A 16,105-nucleotide genomic window follows, 5' to 3' on the forward strand; every position below is an offset into this window, starting at 1 on the left:
GAAAAGGAATACTGTCAATTCTCATTATTTCAGATTCTGCATTTGCAAATTTAGCCACTCAGTAAAATTTACTGGTAGCCCCAAAAGTCACTATTTTCTATGCTTTTTCGGTCATTAATAGACATGTGCAGAGTGGAGAAAAATTTGAGTCACCCAACGGCTGTGCACATTCCCAGCTAAGATTGATGGAGGAGAAGTTCTGTCTTCTCGTTTCGGCTCATACTGTAAACAAGTGTCCTTTTTCTGGTCTATTTAATATCACGTTTTCCACATTTTTCTGGATGATTTCACTGTTTAAAATGGCCTCCAAGTGTAGTGCATTAAGTACTGTCTAGTGTTCCTAAGCACAAGAAGGTTGTGATATGCCTTATGGAGAAAATACATGTGTTACAGAAGCTCTGCTCAGGCATGAGTTATAGTGCTGTTGGCTGGGAGTTCAACGTTAATTAATCCACATATATTAAATAAGATATCTTTAACAGAAACCACACATAAAACAAGGTTATGTATTGATCAGTTGATGAAAATGTCATGACCAGAGGCTCACAGGAACCTAACTCTGTATTTCTCCTAGAAACCATGGTTCAGTATTCACTAATTCAGTGTTTGTGGTGACGTTATAGATCATAACTACTGAGAATGTGAAGCATCAACTATGTGGAAGAGGGAGATACACTGCAAAGGGAGATACAACAGAAGCTGGGCACTAAGAGTCTGACAAAGAGACAACAAAATAAGGGATACCTCAGGTGGTGCCTATTGAGAAAATATGGTACCAAGTCCCAGGTAGACCAGAATTTTATTTTAATTAAAGCACAAGACTTGCCCTCAGTCACGGGAAAGAAGTCACCCATGACTGGATATTTCAGCATGCATTCTCAGATTATTTTCTTTAAATCTACTACTACTGAAAATCCAATAAATACTTTTAATAGTTTGCCTTTTACATTTTTTTTAAAAAAACACTTGGTCTGGGAGTTTTGATTTCTGGGTCTTTATGTGAATCATTCAACCTGGCTTAATTTTTACTCTATTCTTGTATCTGAATAGTTATCAAATAGGAATTCTGCAAAGTAAGTGATGTTTAACCCATTGAGTTGACAACTATATATACATGGGACTTTAGTTCCAAAAAGCCTTGAGCTTTGAAAAGTCAATTAGAGAATCCTCATTAAAATATTAGAATTAAAATATTTGAAAATATCCTCATTAAAATATTAGAAACTAAGGTGACATCAGCATCATGGTGGAATGAGTGCTTCCCTTAGACTCTCCCCTCTAAGAGACAACAAAAGGATATTCGTATACCAACAGAGGACATTCACACAACAAAAAAGACGTCTGAGGGAGACACACAGCTATACCTCTGCTGGTGGAGGTGCTGGACCCCTGGAGGAAGTGGAAGGAGGTAAGAGGATCTCCTCTCCCTCCTGAACAGCAGTGACCTTGGGACTGCACATGGCTCTGAGAAGAGATGGGGGAGGGGTGGCTCTCTGCAGGAACACCTTGGCTCTCCAAGTTCCCTCATAGCTTGGGGGAAAGCCCCAACAGAAGTGTCTAAGCTGTAGCAGGAGTGTCTTCATCAAGCTAGCACCCAGGAGAGTAGATGGGGAGGGCAGAACGAGAAGCCCCTGTGATCAAGCAGGTGAAAGAAAGTGCCCCTGAGTGACACTCCAGCTCAGCCAGCTGGCTGGAGCACCCTTGCATATGATAGAAAAGCACCAGCTTTGAGTAAGCGAGCCACAGATCATGGCAGGCTCAGAATACACAGTTCTTGACCCTCAGCCAGTGTCAGCAAGTGGAAGCTGTGACCAAATACTATTATCTGGAGGCACAAATCCATGCCACCAAACAATATGAAAAAATATTTTAATACTCCAGGCCAGAAGGAAAATGACAAACACCCAGAAATCAATCCTGAAGGCACAGAAATTTATAAGATAAGTGACAGAGAATTCAAAATAGCTATCATGAAAAAACTCAATGAGTTACAAGAAAATACAGATAGTTCACTGAAATCAGGAACTTCTTCACAAAAGAGATTGAAACTATGAAGAGAAACCAATCAGAAATGTTAGAGATGAAAAACACAATGGAGGAGATAAAGAAAAATCTGGAATTCCTGAATAACAGAGCTGATATTATAGAGGACAGAATAAGCAGATTGGAGGACAGAAATATAGAAATGCTTCTGGTGGAGGAAGAGAGAGAACTAAGACTAAAAAGAAATGAAGAAATTCTGAGAAATATCCAACTCAATTAGGAAATGCAACATAAGGATTATAGGTATTCCACAGGGAGAAGAGAAGGAGAATGGAGCAGAAAGCTTGTTCAAAGAAATAATAGCTGAGAACTTCCCAAATCTGGGGAAAGAGCTGGAAATACAAGTGAAAGAAGCTATTATATCTCCTAAGTATATTAATGTTAAAATACCTTCTCCAAGGTATATAGAAGTAAAACTGGCAAAAGTCACTGACAAAGAAAAAGTATCAAGGGCAGCAACGCAGAGGAAAATAACTTACAAAGGAGTCCCTATCAGGCTCTCAGCAGATTTCTCAGCAGAAACCTCACAGGCTAGGAGAGGATGGAATGATATATTCAAAATTCTGAAAGACAGAAACTTTCAGCCAAGAATACTCTATCCAGAGAAAGTATCCTTCAGATATGACTGAGAAATAAAAACTTTCCAAGATAAACAAAAGCTAATGGAGTTTATTACAAGACTCCCCTACAAGAAATACTCAAGCAGCCCTCATACCTGAAAAAAAAAGGGAGGGTCACAAAGCCTTGAGCAAGGAGATAAATTGACAGACAAAATCAGAAAATTGCAGCTCTCTCTCAGAACAGGTTAGCAAACAATTGTTAAAGACAAAGGGAAGGAAAACATCAAAAATATGATCTCATCATTTTAACCACAAATTCACAATAAAAGATGAAACAAGTTGTGACAATAATAACTTAGAAGGGGAAGTGGAAAGGGATGGAATTGGCTTGGTCTAGAAATAAGAGGCTATCAGAAAATGGACTATCACATCTATGAAATTTTTTAATACAAACCTCATGGTAACCACCAAACAAATAATCAGAACAGAGACACAAATGATACATAAAGGGAAAACTAAGAAAACCATCATAGAGAACTATCAGACGGAACTGGTAGTCTGAAATACACAAAATGAGAAACAAGGGAAAGGCAGAAGAACTGGAAAGCAAGCAATAAAATGGCAGCATTAAGCCCTCATATATCAATAATCACTTTAAATGTAAATGGATTGAATTCTCCAATCAAAAGACACAGAGTGGCTGGATGGATTAAAAACTAAGACCCAACAATATGCTACCTCCAGGAAACACATCTCAGCTCTAAAGACAAACACAGGCTCAGAGTGAAGGGATGGAAGAAGATACACCAAGCCAATGGCAAACAAAAGAAAGCAGGTGTTGGCAGACTTATATCAAACAAAGTAGACTTCAAGACAAAACAGGTAAAGAGAGACAAAGAGGGGCAGCATATAATGATCAAAGGGACACTCCACCAAGAGGACATAACACATAAATATCTAATCACCCAACACAGGAGCACCAAAGTACATAAAGCAACTATTAACAAGCCTAAAAAGAGACATTAACACCACAGTAATAGTAGGGGATCTTAAGACCCCACTTATATCAATGGATAGATCATCCAGATAGAAAATCCACAAGGAAATAGTAGATTTAAATGAAAAACTAGATCAGATGGACTGTTAGATATATATAGAACACTCCATCTGAAAGCAGCAGAATACACATTCTTCTCAAGTGCACATGGAACATTTTCAAGAATAGACCATATCTTGGGAAACAAGGCAAGCCTCAACAAATTGAAGAAGATTGAAATCATATCAACCACCTTTACTGACCATAATGCTATGAAACTGGAAATCAACTACAAGAAAATAGCTGAGAAAGTGACAAATATGTGGAGATTAAACAACATGCTACTGAACAACAAATGGATCATTGAAGAAGTTAAAGGGAAAATAAAAAATATCTGGAGACAAATGAAAATGAAAATACACCATACTAACTCATATGAGATGCTAACTCATATGAATTTCCCCAGTCCTAACAGGGAAATTCACAGCAATACAGGCCCACCTTAACAAACAAGAAAAATCTCAAATAAGCAATATTAAACTACACCTAACAGAATTAGAAAAAGAAGAACAAACAAAGCCCAAATTCAGCAGAAAGAGGAAAATAATAAAAGCGCAGAAATTAAATGAAATTGAAACAAACAAACAAACAAACAGTAGAAAAGATCAATGAAACAAAGAGCTGGCTCTTTGAGAAGATAAACAAAATTGACAAACTCTTAGCCAGACTCACTAAGCAAAAAAGAGAGAAGGCTCAAATAAGCAAAATGAGAAAAGAAAGAGGAGAAATTACAATGGATACCACAGAAATACAAACGAGTATGTGAGAATACTATGAAAAACTGTATGCCCACAAATTGGACAATCTAGAAGAAATGCATAACTTCTTTGACTAATACAACCTCCCAAAACTGAACCAAGAAGAAATAGAGAATCTGAATAGACAAATCACAAATAAAGAGATTGAAACAGTAATCAAAAACCTCTGAAAAAAATAAAAGCCAAGGACCAGATGGCATCTCTCGAAAATTCTACCAAACATTCAAAAGAGATTTAATACCTATCCTTCTCAAACTATTCCAAAAAGTTGAGGAAGATGAAACACTTCCTAACACATTCTGTAAGGCCAACATCACCCTGATACCAAAACCAGACAAGCACAACACAAAGAAGGAAAATTACAGGCCAGTATCACGGATGAACATAGATGCAAAAATCCTCAACAAAATATTGGGAAACTGAATACAGAAAATCATTAAAAAGATCATACACCATGATCAAATGGGATTTATACCAGGACACAGGGATGGTTTAACATCCACAAATCAATCGATGTGATACACCACATTAACAAAATGAGGAATAAAAACAACATGATCATCTCAATAGATGCAGACAAAGCATGTGACAAGATTCAACATCCATTTATGATAAAAAACTCAATAAAATGGGTCCAGAGGAAAGTACCTCAACATAATAAAGGCCATATATGACAAACCCACAGCTAATATCATATTCAAGGGAGAAAAACTGAAAGCCAACCCTGTGAGAATAGGAACAAGGAAAAGGTGCACACTCTCACCACTTCTATTCAACATAGTACTGGGGGTCTGGGCCAGAGCAATAAGTCAAGAAAAACAAATAGAAGGAGTTCAAATAGGCAATAAAGAAGTGAAACTCTCACTGTTTGCAATTGACATGACTTTATATATAGAAAACCCTAAAGAATCCATAGGAAAACTATTAGAAATAATCGACAACTATAGCAAAATTGCACAGTACAAAATCAATTTACAAAAATAAATGGCATTTCTATATTCTAATAATGAACTAACAGAAAGAGAACTCAAGAATGCAATCCCATTTACAACTGCAACAAAAAGAATAAAATATCTAGGAATAAATTTAACCAAGGAGGCAAAAGACCTATACCATGAAAATTATAAGACATTATTAAAAGAAATCAATGACTACATAAAGAAATGGTCCATGCACATGGATTAGAAGAATAAATAGAGTGAAAATGTCCATACTAACTAATTCAATCTACAGATTCGATGCAACCCCAATCAGAATTCCAATGATATTTTTCATGGAAATAGAACAAAGAATTCATATGGGGCAATAAAGGACTGCAAATAGCTAAAGCAATGCTGAGAAAAAAGAATAAAGCTGGAGGCATCACAATTACTGACTTCAAAATATGCTACTTTGAAATACACATAGTAATCAAAACAGCATGGTACTGGTACAAAAACAGACACTAGATCAATGGAAGTAAACTGAAAGCCCAGAAATAAAACCACACATCTATGGACAGCTAATCTTCAGCAAAGGAGCCAAGAACATACAACGGAGAAAGGAAAATTTCTTCAATAAATGGTACTGGGAAAACTGGACTGCCACATGCAAAAGTATGACAGTAGACCATTATCTTAAACCATACACAAAAATTAGCTCAAAATGGATCAAAGAATTGAAGGTAAGACCTGAAACCATAAAACTCCTAGAAGAAAATATAGGCAGTATAGTCTTTGTCATTGATCTTAGAAGGATCTTTTCGAATACCATGTCTACTCAGACAAGGGAAACAAACAAAAAATAAACAAGTGGGACTTCATCAGACTAAAGAGTTCCTGCAAGGCAAAGGAAACCAGGAACCAAATGAAAAGACACCCATCAACTGGGAGAAAATATTTACAAATCACATATCCCACAAGGGGTTAATCTCCAAAATATATAAAGAATTCACACAACTGAACAGCAAAGAAACAAACAACCCCATCAAAAAATGGGCAGAGGATATGAACAGACATTTTTCCAAAGAAGATAAACAGATGGCCAATGGGCACATGAAAAGATGCTCAACATCACTGATCATCAGGGAAATGCAAATCAAAACTACGCTAAAATATCACCCTACAACTGTTAGAATCCAAAGAACTTGAAATCAACAATTCAAAGATATCTGTGCACCTCCATGTTCGTTGCAGCATTATTCACAATAGCCATGATGTGGAAGCAACCCAAGTGCCCATCAACTGAAGATTGGATAAAGAAGATGTGGTTTATATATACACAGTGGAATACTACCCAGCAATAAAAAAGACAAAATCAACCCATTAACAACAACATGGATGGACCTTGAGGGTATTATGTTAAGTGAAATAAGCCAGACAGAGAAAGACAAACATCGCATGATTTCACTCATATGTGGAAGATAAACTAACACATGGACAAAGAGAACAGTTTACTGGTTACCAGAGGGGAAGAGGGTTGGGGGGTGAGCACAAGGGGAAGGGGCACATTTATATGGTGACTGGCAAATAATAATGTACAACTGAAATTTCACAATGTTATAAACTATTATGACCTCAATAAAAAAAATCAGAAATTGAAATACCAGTTTTTTCTTTTTCCAAAATATGTTTTAGAAGATGCTGAACAAATTTAAGGAGGAATCAATTTGTAAGAACAAAAAAGGGTATGAATTGTAATCCTTCAGGTGACGGATCAACAAAAGTAAATAAATAAAAGAGCCAGGTTATTATGCAAAAAAAAAAAATTCTGTAATTTAATTTTCTTGTCTCTTATGCCATGGCCTTTTACTGTATGTGGTCATTGACTCTCCCTCAATAAAACTATAGTTTCAAAAACCCTGAACCCAAAATTTCAATTTTTTTCACACAGACCGTGGCTAAAAGTTTGAAGCAAATCACTGACAGCCAACCCTTAAAACCTCCACTGCTTTTCATTAACCATGGAAGTTTCTGTTTGCATAGTGCTGCTGATTTCTAGTTTCAGTAGAAAATATACACTTCTATACTATAAACAATTCCTGGAGAATGAAGAAAAAAAATGTACATGGTCAGGAGTGAGAACAAAGATTTCCAATCCCCTGTGTCTCATCAAATTGTACTCATTCTTCAAGATTTGTGTCTAATCCCAACAAAATGTCAATCAGACTGTCACTATGTCATTCATAGCTCCCTGGGATCACCCTTCGAGATTCTCATAACTATTTGAAATTTTACAGTTGTGCACCTTTTAAGTAATAACTGTCCGCCAGTAAACTGTGAGTGCCCACCAGGGAACTGTTTTGCTCACCATTGCATCCTCAGTGCTTAGCAGTGTCTGCACACAGTAGGTGCTCGCTCAAGGAAACAGTTGTTAAATGAGTGAATGAGTCAGTGAATCAATGAATCTCGGTACTTTTAGAAAGTGGAAGGTCTGCACTCTCCCTTAGGCACTCACATCGGAAACAAAACAACACACAAGCATGGGACAGGCAGCATACAACCAGACTCACACAGTCCTAAGAGTAGGGCTTGAAGCTTATACTTCCTTTGTGCGGTCCCGTGTACCCATCTCAGTGCTAAGGGCACAGGTCTCAGTAAATTGTGCAGACATTTGTATTTATAATAGCTGTCCCCTGGAACTTTGATGAACACCTACTTTCAAAAATGCCCTAACTTTCTGAGCTTAGATTCCATTCTTCTCACCCAAAGTAGTCTTTCTAGTTGTCTTTTTTACCCCTGAAAAGAAAATATAGTTTTTAATCATTGAGGAGGATTAGGCTAACTAGTGTAGTAAAACAGTAGAGCACAACTGAGAAGATGCTGCACGGTAGTCACTTAGAGCTAAGAGACTTGTCCCTACGTGCTAGAACGGGAGTACTCAAGATTCGAATTCAGGTCTCAACAAAGATACAAATTATCATAGATCATGGAACTTTGAGGTCACACTCAAAATGCACTTAGTCACAAATTTAATTCTTCAAATGCTAAAGGTGTTCTACATATCACACTTAAAAGGAAAATTATCTGTCCCTTATTCCATAAGCGGTCTTCTGATTTTAACGATATATGCCACATTTTCAAATACATGGGAACTGATCATTTAAGATAGAAATAATATTGACCTCGTCTCAGTATTAACACTCGCAATGAAGACTATGCTGGTCCTCTTCTCCCTCAGTCACAATTCTCAGGAAAGTGCTGTCCATGTGTCCTTACCTTTGACATTCCTGCGAATTCTGACACAGTTTGGATATGCTGTGAGCAGAGAGAAGGGTTTTTCTTTTTTTGATGTGACCCAATTTTCCACAGCATACTATTCTTCCTTTTGTGGAAACCATTCCTTTAAATGTTGCATTAGAGGCTTCAGCTCTCATTATCAATGTTCTTCTCTCCTATGAGACTTACGCTGCTAAGGAAGGACTTTGCACCCAGAGAAACTTGTGCAAAACATATTCTGAAAATCTAAGTGTTTAATCTGGCAGCACACATTCATAACTGAAAATCGACCTGAATAATAAACAGTTATCATCCTACCACTGAACTAAGATGGGCCAGATGAGTGACAGAAAGGAAAATGAGAGAAATTTGCTTTCATGGAAAAAAGCAGCTGCCTTCTTTATCATACCAAAAAAAAAAAAGAGAGAAGAGAGGAAAAAAGAAAAACTGTGTAAAAGAGAGCCAGAAACTGCTTTCATTTTATTATTTTTGGGAGCAACGAGCACAGTTTTGATAAGCCCTCCAAAGTGTGAGGGAAAATGTGGCATCAATGTAATAAATTCTTTTCTAGGGGCTGCATCAATACAGGCTATGGAGGCTAAATGGGGGGGTTAGAGCACAGCTATTCTTTGATTAATGCGGCAAAACAGCCTGTAGGAACTGAAAAAGACTTTAAGCAAGCCTTGTATGAATCCAGTGCACGTGGTACAGTAATAGCTGGATTTCTTATTTTGACCTCCTTATAAACCACGGGCACAAATGCCATTTCTTTAAAATACATTGATATTTTATTGCTGAGAAAATCTGTCTTAGAATTGATTTGGGAAGGATCTTACCACCCCTGTTTCTTTTTGTCAGACCGTGACAATGTTCTTGAGGGGGGGAGTCAGTTTGGCAACATTTAAAAGAAGAGCCCAGAAAAGGGGGAGGGAAGCTTGAGCTATTTGTCCCTTGGGCCGGAGGCTCTCAGAATGCCCTCTCTCCACTGCTGACAAGGGCTGAGTGCATCAAGATCACGCATTTGCATAGGGCACGCCCTTGCTGTCCACGGCTGAGCCAGGGTCAGGAGGTTTCTACATGAGCAATGGGAGGCCAAACAAACCTGTGAATACATGTCAGAGAGAAAGAAATAGAGGAGCCTCCCAGATGAGAAAATCCCCTGGACAAATGTCTACTCCCTTCCCAAACTGTTTCAGTCAACAAACGCGCACTGAAGATCTAGCCCGTGCTAAGGAAGAACAGCGTAAACCGCTGATCCCTGAGCTTAAGACTCTACAGTATAGTTGGGAAAATAACATGGAAAATTAGAGAGAGTTAGATGCTCAGTTGTATCTGGAATAATGCAGAGAGAGGGACGAAAAACACACACGCACAGTTGACTCTTTTTTCTCTGAGAGACTGAGAGTGCTGTTCTGTCATTCATTCCAGGTCCTATCTCTGGACTTAGACGTGTGATCTTTAGACAACTAGATACGCTAAAGGCTCTCTGCCTTTAAGCCAGCAAGCCTGCTCTCGTTACAGCCTTGGTTCTTTCTCAACCTCACTTGTGGAGCTTTTTGCCCTTGATTTGCTTTACCACCTTTTCCTAAGATCCTCAGCCCAAGAGGCTTGCTTTCCTCTCTGTTCCCAGTCTCCCAGTTGCCCCTCCGACTCGACACCTGCTCATCCCTCCCAGCCTCCCAGGGACACCTACCCTTGGTTTGGCAACCAGTTTCACTCAGGGCCTTGAGGACAGGACTCAGATTGGATCATCAGACCAAATTTTGTGTTTCTTAACTGAACTAAGTGCAAAGGAAACCATAAGCCTCAAATGGGAAGTCATAAAAGGAAAGGCAATCGTCATTAAGCATCATCCCATGAGACGCTCCAGAAAGCAAAAGTAACAACAAAAGGCCCTCTGCTGGGGAAAGAAACAAATCAACTCTTAAGTGTTATAGGACCAAATTTGCAAATTCACACAAATGTGTGAATGTGTAAATGTAAGATGTGTAAATAATAATAAAAAAAAGTTCTCTTGTTTGTTATCGACTGAAATACATCTGCTTTAAAAGCCCCAATCAAAAGTAATCTAATCAGGTAATCTTTATCACAGTCAATAGGACTAAGTTCTTTCAGGAACTCAGCGTCCCTATGGAAGCTTTGGAGCAATGCCCTCCAGTAGAACTCTCTGTAATGTTGGAAATGTGGCTATTGAGCACTAGAAGTGCAGCTTGTGAGACTGAAGAGTTGAGTTTTTTAATTTAATTAAAATTAAATTTATATAGCCATATGCAGCTGGTGGCTCCCAAATTGAACAGCATGACTATAGAACATAAATGCTCCTGTGAGTGTGTGGTTGACACAACGTCATGGGGGATGGGGGGGAAGTTCTTGTCTCCATTCACCCTGGAAGAGTGGGATGGGCTGGAAGCAGACAGTTAGGGCTTTCCATCCCTTCTCTGGCATACCCTCTATCACTAAGCATTCGGTAAAACTCTATGATATAGTTGGCTCCTGGTAGGTTAAAACAGGAGGTAAGGGTACTTAGATTATAGTTTTCTTTTTCGACAAATTGTGGGTTTCATGTTATTATCTTGAGGAGGACTCAAAAATCCTATAAAGGAAATATCCGCTCTTCTTTTTCCCTTTCTTTTTCTTCTTCTCCCTGTTGTCCTCCCCCTCCTCCCCCCCTCTCCCTGCTCCTCCTCCTTTGATAGCAATGATACTACTTCTGCCCTGGACCCAAACAGATGGCTGTCCTGGTCTAACTTACAGAGAAAGCTATTTACAGACAAATGCAGCAGAAGCAGCACAGTATGATATTTCTAAACACATCTTCCATCACAAAAGCATTTATTTTACAATCAGTTTGGTGTTGCAGTTCAGTCAAAGACCTACAGTGACCAAGAACATAAGGCAGCTTTGTTATCATAAAACTATAGGTGGGCCAAGATGCCTCAGCAATTGATTGTTATAAAAAAGAAAACAAAAATCATCAGTGAAATTCAGCTACCCAGCATTACATTCTTCCAGACCATACAAACCAAAGGTAAGCCTTCGTAATGGCAGAAAGCACAGACCATTTCTCCTCTGTGCTCCTCATAGCTAATCCATACCTGCATCTTATAATACTTTTTCTGTTGTAACTTCTGGATTATTTGCATCTACATTCTCAACCACCCCTCTTGCAAAAGGCTTCATATGGGTAACTCACAAAGCATAGTGAATTACAAAAAACCCCCACAATGTTTCAAAATCATTAACAATGGAATTTTAAAAGAATGTAAATAGGAATTTAAAAATATGATGGGTTTTGTTAAAGTTATTCTAATAAAAATGAAAGTACAGGATGATAGCAATTTAAAGCACCAAAGATAAGCATAAACTAGGAATATAAATGCATAACGTTTGAGGCAATGTGGACATGGGCATTTAAAAAAATACTTGCACAAAGATGTAACGTATTAATAGACCCCTCATTTTCAGACCAGTGTTTCTATCCATGTGCTATTCCTCTGACGGTCTTAGAAGAGGAAAACTCAGCTGTCAGAAGACACTTAGTACTTCCCAAGAAGAGCAAAGGAACAACGACTGAGTTGATGAATGAACGATTGCACAGTGAAGCATTGAAGAAAGAGATTTGCTAATAGCGTCTTCAAGCAATCCAGATAATTAAGCACTTAAATTCATCAGGAATGACAAATGATAATGTAGCTTTTAACATCAGACTCTTCATCTAGGTATAAAAGGAAGTTTCTTCCTTTGAATTAATTTTTCCTTGGAAAAATTTAGAAAGTCTTTCCACGAAGAGACTAAAAGTCTAACCTTCTTTTTTAGCATATGAATAAACAGAAGAAAATAACACAGCAAGCCTCAACATCTTTCATTTCTTATATTAATCTTGCTGAAAAATATTGAATTATTTGTTTAAAAATGAATGAAATCACTGCAAGCAACAAGTAGTCTTTCAAAAGAAAGTTCTTTCTTTCATTCTGAAAATAATTATATGCGTTGCTGAATTAAAAATATTCATATTGGAAAAGATTTAGGTTGTCAGCCAAAAAACTTTTTTTTTTTTTTTTTTGCCAAGGAGGATTCGCCCTGAGCTAACATCTGTGCTGATCTTCCATTATTTTTCACTCTGTGGGCCACCAGCACAGCATGGACACGAACAGAGCGGTGTAGGTCTGCACCTAGGAACTGAACCTGGGCCCCAAAGAGGAACATGCTGAACCTAACCACTAGGCAACCAGGGCGGGCCCAAGAAAACATTTTAATACCAGGTTTGATGAGTTGTTATCTTCTTAAGAAGCACCACAAGATACCCCCACATACTGATTGGACATTGCCCACCCTCCAATTATTCTTCAGCAAATAAAAACATTTCAGTTGTGTTTTTTGCCGAACTGTATATTTTAAAAGAGATTTCAAAATAAATTTTGAAAAAAAAAAACCGTATGTTTACATTTTCAGCTTAAACCTGTATGTTTCTAAGATATTATCATAGCAAACTTACATCAAATTTCTGGAAGAAAAAATGAAAATATTAAACCAATTCTTACCAGTGATTTAAAACAAAACCGATTTACCGAAATAACCCAGGCTCTCCCTAGTCTAGCTTGGACTGATCTTCCTTCAATACCGTTTTATTAGGGGGCCCTTGATTACAAACTCTTAGAAGGTGGTTGTGGGCGCGAGGTGGGCACAAGAACAAGAAAGTAAAATTTAAGAGACAGATTTGGGGTATTTTGATGGAGAAAAGCAGGAGAATTGAGGGGAACTTCGAGTCTAGTCCAGTAGCACGGTGATGTGCATTGACAAGCATCCGGCAGCTGAATCTGAATTACTGGAAAGCTTCGGTCAGTCATTCTGGAGGAAGGTTGCAAAGCTCCTGATAGGAGTCTGCTGAGTCTTCCAGACGCTCTGCCTTGCAGCACCTCATGTCTTCAGGATGCCTTATGGCTGCTGTCCTGCCAGCTCAGCTTCTCTTCACACTTCTCTCCTGTGTGTTTAGCCCACAACTGAAGAGCATCAGTACGAAAAGCCCTTGTTTGTTCACACAAGATAGACATTCTCTCCATCAATACACTTGTACTTTTTGCCCAGGTGCAAAGGTGTACCAGGTGCCCAGGTGTACTGAAGCCCAGGTGTGTACCTGGGTAACATAGCACATAAACTCTAAGTACCATTGAGCAAGTTTCTTGCCTTTTACTCAGTCAGTTACCAAGCAAGAATGATACTCAGTATGTTTAACAACAGGTAGACAGGGTAGCCAGTCAGATCTTCTGCTGATTGTGAAGGACCAGGATGGCCAAACTTGGACATATCAGCTGTACTGTTGGACGATACTTTTATCTACTTGGATCTACCTAATCCAAAGCATCCTGTAGCTTGAAAATAAGCATAAACTGGGAATACAAACATATAATACTTGAGGCATTGTGGACTTGAATATCTTTTTAATGCACAAATATATAACGTATTAATTGTCCCTTCATTTTTAGTGCTTATCACGTGCTGTTTCTATGTCAGTCTTGAAAAAGGAAAAGTCACCTGTGAGCAAAGCATTTACTGCTTCATAGACACAGCAATGGAACAACGGCTGAGTTGATGAATGAATGACTACATGGTGAAGTGTGCACAAGTACTTGGATCTACTTAGCTCAAATCGAAAGCATACCTATTGATTCTTACTAAGGGACTGATCCAGTGGGAAACGTGTCTTTATGGAGCTTAGAGTTCAATGACAACATAAATTAATTTGAAAGATTCCAATTTTCTAGAAAATTGATATTTTTCCATTCATTCATAGTATGGAGAAGATAGCCAGACCTTGGATCTCTCAGGAAGCCACACAACGTTTGATAGGAACTAAACTAAGTTCAAATCATGCTAAATGGTTTCAGTCCTAGTGTCCTTTCTACTGGATCCTGGTGCGTCTGTCATTCTCTAGATTGCAGGTTCTTCATTTTACTGAACAAACAATTCTCGGGGCTCCTTTCTTTTTCTCAAGGAAAAGTATTAGCATTTTCAATTAATATGTGCCACAGTGACTTTACTTTTCAGAAATACCATTCCTTTTCTGCATTGCCTCTTCTTTCTGATTTTGCATCTGTTGATGTCCGTGCATTAAATCTATCCCAATCTGTTCTGTCAGCAAGTTACTTGCAAGAAAAAAAAAAATGCAAAATTCTCAAAGTCTGCTTGAGTGATTTCTCAGGAAACTTATGGCTGATTGAAATCCTGCATTTGTGCAAAGGGGAGACTATTACCAAGAGCTATTCAAGGAGAGTGTGGCACAGAAGAAGTTATGAAGAAAAAAACCTCCCATCTCAGAAAAAAGTGCCCTTCATTTCATAGTTTCTAAATAAAAGTTGATATCACTAAACTCCTTTAAATCTGTTATTAAAGAAAATAGACAAATTTTAAATCATATCCCCAATAAGGATATATAAAAATAAACAGGCCATGATATTGGTCCATCACTGCCAATGCACAGCACCCGTCTCTCTCAGCTCATGTCCTCTGCCTCCCCTGCTCACAGTACACACAGCACCGCACGTGGACATCCTAAATCAGTAACCCCGGATATCACACCCCCATCTCCAGCACAAATACAGGGCCAAAGCCTCCTTGACCAGCTTCCCCAGCTTCACTGGTATCTCGACTGACCCATTCCTTTCCCTGGTCCAGAGTCTTGACTTCTAGATGCCCAAAGCCTAGTGCCCCTGCTCTGTTTCAGTAGCTTGATGAGAGAATAAAGTCAGGATCATGGAAAGGAAAGCAACTGCCAGTGAGGATTACAGAAACACCATAGGGCTCAGGAGGCTGGAGAATGAAGACACTGCAAACTGAATCACAATCCTCTCATCATGTAAAACATTGCCCCAACGGCTACCAAAAACTGACTTTGTTAAGTCAACAGTTTCACTCAAGCCCTCCAGCTCTCCAATGTAACTACTGAATACTCACCCATTAGTTATTTTAACTTTAATTTTAAATTCTATTGACTATTATAGTTTAAATTCAAATGCAAAGATTTTATCTAATTCACTCTTTTGTAATCATGGAGCTATGTGTCCCTTGGGGACGTGATATTGTGGAAATAGTAAGCAATGATGAGGAAGAGATACCGAGGAAACCTGTTAAGGAAGGACATAAAGGAAAAAAAAAATAGAAGGAATAAAAGCTAAAACAAATCCCAAAGGTAGCCTGCAGAATGGAATTCACTAACGCAGCCTATGGCAATCGTTCATTCACAAACTGAACAGCCTAGAGGAGGATTTGCATAGAGAAGCATAGAGAACGCCCCACTCTCTAGAAGCACAGAGAAGGCCCCACTCTCTCTCAGCCTTCCCACAGCAACTAGTAAAGAAATAGGGATATCATGGAGAAATACCCAGTTTGCCCCCAAGAATCAGTGCTGTCCCAGTAATTGCAGAGGTTGGCCCCATCTCTGCCTCCTCTGCCACC

At 38.5% G+C, this 16,105-nt stretch overlaps 1 protein-coding gene and 1 long non-coding RNA gene across 3 annotated transcripts in view; one reads left to right on the forward strand and one right to left on the reverse strand.

Annotated features, from left to right (window-relative positions):
- Nucleotides 1-937, forward strand: part of LOC102147434 (uncharacterized) — a 44,594-nt gene extending 43,657 nt beyond the window's left edge. Inside the window, exon 3 of the long non-coding RNA XR_288668.4 lies at nucleotides 624-937. This is a non-coding gene — a long non-coding RNA (uncharacterized lncRNA). The remainder of the gene's footprint in view (nucleotides 1-623) is intronic.
- The window catches only part of FGF14 (fibroblast growth factor 14), a 594,044-nt gene that overhangs the window by 366,714 nt on the left and 211,225 nt on the right, over nucleotides 1-16,105 (reverse strand). The gene's annotated exons all lie outside the window — the stretch shown is intronic.

This window comes from Equus caballus, chromosome 17 (assembly GCF_041296265.1).
Source record: "Equus caballus isolate H_3958 breed thoroughbred chromosome 17, TB-T2T, whole genome shotgun sequence".
Taxonomy (NCBI): Eukaryota; Metazoa; Chordata; class Mammalia; order Perissodactyla; family Equidae; genus Equus; species Equus caballus.